The sequence below is a fragment of the Sorghum bicolor genome, chromosome 2 (genome assembly GCF_000003195.3).
Source record: "Sorghum bicolor cultivar BTx623 chromosome 2, Sorghum_bicolor_NCBIv3, whole genome shotgun sequence".
NCBI classification, from domain to species: Eukaryota; Viridiplantae; Streptophyta; class Magnoliopsida; order Poales; family Poaceae; genus Sorghum; species Sorghum bicolor.
In genome coordinates, this window is record NC_012871.2 from 36,282,403 (window position 1) to 36,288,155 (window position 5,753).

Sequence of the window (5,753 nt, forward strand, 5' to 3'; positions counted from 1 at the left end):
GTTTACACACAGTGTTAGTTTTGGTGCAACATAGGTGCACAGTTTGCACCTAATGCACCATAGGATAAGAAACCATTTTGCACGCACCCGATGGTACTCTTAGGTCAAGGGGCTCAAGTGAAAGCTCAGTTTGGTCTGCTTGGAGATAGTGCTAATCTTGATGCATGACAGATGCACGGTTTGCATGGAACATTCGATATGCTTAGAAATCAATTAGGACGCACCTGATATAACTCCTTGATGATGTGTGTCATATGGAATCTTGCTTCGGTTTGTTTAGAGATAGTGTTAGTTTTGGTAGAAGATATGTGCACGGTTTACGCCTAATGCACCATAGGCTAAGAAACCATTTTAGACGCACCCGATGGTACTCGTAGTTGAAGAGGCTCAAATGGAGGCTCGATATGGTTTGTTCGGATATAGTGCTAATCTTGATGCAAGATAGTTGCACAGTTTGCATGGAACGTACCATATGTTATGAAATCAATTTGGACGCACCCAATGGAACTCCTAGATGATGTGTGTCATATGGAATCTCGCTTCGGTCTGTTTGGAGACAATGTTAGTTTCAGTGCAAGATAGGTGCATAGTTTGTGCCTCATGCACCATAGTCTAAGAAACCATTTTTGATGCACTTGTTTGTACTCCTAGATGAAGAGGCTCAAGTGGAAGCTCGGTTCGGTCTGTTTGCAGATAGTAGTAATCCTTATGCAAGGTAGGTGCATGGTTTGCATGGAACATACCATATGCCCAGAAATCAATTTAGATGCACCAGATGGAACTCCTAGATGACATGTGTCATATGGACTCTCACTTTGGTCCGTTTAGAGACAGTGTTAGTTTCGGTGCAAGATAGATGCACGGTTTGCACCTAATGCACCATAGGATAAGAAACCATTTTGGACACAACCGATGGTACTCCTTGGTCAAGGGGCTCAAGTGAAGGATCGGTTTGGTCTGTTTGGAGATAGTGCTAATCTTGATGCAAGATAGATGCACGGTTTGCATGGAACATACGATATGGTCAGAAATCAATTAGGACGCACTTGATATAACTCCTTGACGATGTGTGTCATATGGAATCTTGCTTCGGTTCGTTTAGAGACTGTAAGTTTTGGTAGAAGATATGTGCACGGTATACGCCTAATGCACCATAGGCTAAGAAACCATTTTAGACGCATCTGATGGTACTCGTAGTGGAAGAGGCTCAAGTGGAGGCTCGATTTGGTATGTTCAGATATAGTGCTAATCTTGATGCAAGATAGTTGCACAGTTTGCATGGAACGTAGCATATGTTAAGAAATCAATTTGGACGCACCCAATGGAACTCCTAGATGACGTGTGTCATATGGAATCTCGCTTCGGTCTGTTTGGAGACAATGTTAGTTTTGTTGTAAGATAGGTGCATAGTTTGTGCCTAATGCACTATAGTCTAAGAAACCATTTTTGACGCACCTGTTTGTACTCCTAGATGAAGAGGCTCAAGTAGAAGCTTGGTTCGGTCTGTTTGGAGATAGTGCTAATCTTGATGCAAGATAGGTGCACGGTTTGCATGGAACATACCATATGCTCAGAAAACAATTTGGACGCACCAGATGTAACTCCAAGATGACAAGTGTCATATGGAATCTCACCTCGGTCCGTTTAGAGACAGTGTTAGTTTTGGTGCAACATAGGTGCACGGTTTGCACCTAATGCACCATAGGATAAGAAACCATTTTGCACGCACCCGATGGTACTCCTAGGTCAAGGGGCTCAAGTGAAAGCTCAATTTGGTCTGCTTGGAGATAGTGCTAATCTTGATGCATGATAGATGCACGGTTTGCATGGAACATGCGATATGCTTAGAAATCAATAAGGACGCACCTGATATAACTCCTTGATGATGTGTGTCATATGGAATCTTGCTTCGGTTTGTTTAGAGATAGTGTTAGTTTTGGTAGAAGATATGTGCACGGTTTATGCCTAAATGCACCATAGGCTAAGAAACCATTTTAGACGCACCCGATGGTACTCGTAGTTGAAGAGGCTCAAATGGAGGCTCGATTTGGTTTGTTCGGATATAGTGCTAACCTTGATGCAAGATAGTTGCACAGTTTGCATGGAACGTACCATATGTTATGAAATCAATTTGGACGCACCCAATGGAACTCCTAGATGATGTGTGTCATATGGAATCTCGTTTCGGTCTGTTTGGAGACAATGTTAGTTTCGGTGCAAGATAGGTGCATAGTTTGTGCCTAATTCACCATAGTCTAAGAAACCATTTTTGACGCACCTATTTGTACTCCTAGATGAAGAGGCTCAAGTGGAAGCTCAGTTCGGTCTGTTTGGAGATAGTACTAATCCTTATGCAAAGTAGGTGCATGGTTTGCATGGAACATACCATATGCTTAGAAATCAATTTAGATGCACCAGATGGAACTCCTAGATGACATGTGTCATATGGACTCTCACTTCGGTCCGTTTAGAGACAGTGTTAGTTTCGGTGCAAGATAGATGCACGGTTTGCACCTAATGCACCATAGGATAAGAAACCATTTTGGACACCCGATGGTACTCCTAGGTCAAGGGGCTGAAGTGAAAGATTGGTTTGGTCTGTTTGGAGATAGTGCTAATCTTGATGCAAGATAGATGCACGGTTTGCATGGAACATACGATATGGTCAGAAATCAATTAGGACGCACTTGATATAACTCCTTGATGATGTGTGTCATATGGAATCTTGCTTCGGTTCGTTTAGAGACTGTTAGTTTTGGTAGAAGATATGTGCACGGTATACGCCTAATGCACCATGGGCTAAGAAACCATTTTAGACGCATCTGAGGGTACTCGTAGTTGAAGAGGCTCAAGTGGAGGCTCGATTTGGTATGTTCAGATATAGTGCTAATCTTGATGCAAGATAGTTGCACAGTTTGCGTGGAACGCAGCATATGCTCAGAAAACAATTTGGACACACCAGATGGAACTCCAAGATGACGCGTGTCATATGGAATCTCGCTTCGGTCTGTTTGGAGACAATGTTAGTTTTGGTGAAACATAGGTGCACGGTTTGCACCTAATGCACCATAGGATAAGAAACCATTTTGCACGCACCCGATGGTACTCCTAGGTCAAGGGGCTCAAGTGAAAGCTCAGTTTGGTCTGCTTGGAGATAGTGCTAATCTTGATGCATGATAGATGCACGGTTTGCATGGAACATACGATATGCTTAGAAATCAATTAGGACGCACCTGATATAACTCCTTATGATGTGTGTCATATGGAATCTTGCTTCGGTTCGTGTAGAGATAGTGTTAGTTTTGGTAGAAGATATGTGCACTGTTTACGCCTAATGCACCATAGGCTAAGAAACCATTTTAGACGCACCCGGTACTCGTAGTTGAAGAGGCTCAAATGGAGGCTCGATTTGGTTTGTTCGGATATAGTACTAATCTTGATGCAAGATAGTTGCACAGTTTGCATGGAACGTACCATATGTTATGAAATCAATTTGGACGCACCCAATGGAACTCCTAGATAATGTGTGTCATATGGAATCTCGCTTCGGTCTGTTTGGAGACAATGTTAGTTTCGGTGCAAGATAGGTGCATAGTTTGTGCCTAATGCACCATAGTCTAAGAAACCATTTTTGACGCACCTGTTTGTACTCCTAGATGAAGAGGCTCAAGTGGAAGCTCGGTTCGGTCTGTTTGGAGATAGTACTAATCCTTATGCAAGGTAGGTGCATGGTTTGCATGGAACATACCATATGCTCAGAAATCAATTTAGATGCACCAGATGGAACTCCTAGATGACATGTGTCATATGGACTCTCACTTCGGTCCGTTTAGAGACAGTGTTAGTTTCGGTGCAAGATAGATGCACGGTTTGCACCTAATGCACCATAGGATAAGAAACCATTTTGGACACACCCGATGGTACTCCTAGGTCAAGGGGCTCAAGTGAAAGATCGGTTTGGTCTGTTTGGAGATAGTGCTAATCTTGATGCAAGATAGATGCACGGTTTGCATGGAACATACGATATGGTCAGAAATCAATTAGGACACACTTGATATAACTCCTTGATGATGTGTGTCATATGGAATCTTGCTTCGGTTCGTTTAGAGACTGTTAGTTTTGGTAGAAGATATGTGCACGGTATACGCCTAATGCACCATAGGCTAAGAAACCATTTTAGACGCATCAAATGGTACTCGTAGTTGAAGAGGCTCAAGTGGAGGCTCGATTTGGTATGTTCAGATATAGTGCTAATCTTGATGCAAGATAGTTGCACAGTTTGCATGGAACGTAGCATATGTTAAGAAATCAATTTGGACGCACCCAATGGAACTCCTAGATGACGTGTGTCATATGGAATCTCGCTTCGGTCTGTTTGGAGACAATGTTAGTTTTGGTGTAAGATAGGTGCATAGTTTGTGCCTAATGCACTATAGTCTAAGAAACCATTTTTGACGCACCTGTTTGTACTCCTAGATGAAGAGGCTCAAGTGGAAGCTTGGTTCGGTCTGTTTGGAGATAGTGCTAATCTTGATGCAAGATAGGTGCACGGTTTGCATGGAACATACCATATGCTCAGAAAACAATTTGGACGCACCAGATGGAGCTCCAAGATGACAAATGTCATATGGAATCTCACTTCGGTCTGTTTAGAGACAGTGTTAGTTTTGGTGCAACATAGGTGCACGGTTTGCACCTAATGCACCATAGGATAAGAAACCATTTTGCACACACCCGATAGTACTCCTAGGTCAAGGGGCTCAAGTGAAAGCTCAGTTTGGTCTGCTTGGAGATAGTGCTAATCTTGATGCATGATAGATGCACGGTTTGCATGGAACATACGATATGCTTAGAAATCAATTAGGACGCACCTGATATAACTCCTTATGATGTGTGTCATATGGAATCTTGCTTCGGTTCGTTTAGAGATAGTGTTAGTTTTGGTAGAAGATATGTGCACGGTTTACGCCTAATGCACCATAGGCTAAGAAACCATTTTAGACGCACCCGATGGTACTCGTAGTTGAAGAGGCTCAAATGGAGGCTCGATTTGGTTTGTTCGGATATAGTGCTAATCTTGATGCAAGATAGTTGCACAGTTTGCATGGAATGTACCATATGTTATGAAATCAATTTGGACGCACCCAATGGAACTCCTAGATGATGTGTGTCATATGGAATCTCGCTTCGGTCTATTTGGAGACAATGTTAGTTTCGGTGCAAGATAGGTGCATAGTTTGTGCCAAATGCACCATAGTCTAAGAAACACTTTTTGACGCACCTGTTTGTACTCCTAGATGAAGAGGCTCAAGTAGAAGCTCGGTTCGGTCTGTTTGGAGATAGTACTAATCCTTATGCAAGGTAGGTGCATTGTTTGCATGGAACATACCATATGCTCAGAAATCAATTTAGATGCACTAGATGGAACTCCTAGATGACATGTGTCATATGGACTCTCACTTCGGTCCGTTTAGAGACAGTGTTAGTTTCGGTGCAAGATAGATGCACGGTTTGCACCTAATAAACCATAGGATAAGAAACCATTTTGGACACACCCGATGGTACTCCTAGATCAAGGGGCTCAAGTGAAAGATCGGTTTGGTCTGTTTGGAGATAATGCTAATCTTGATGCAAGATAGATGCACGGTTTGCATGGAACATACGATATGGTCAGAAATCAATTAGGACGCACTTGATATAACTCCTTGATGATGTGTGTCATATGGAATCTTGCTTCGTTTTTTAAACCAGTG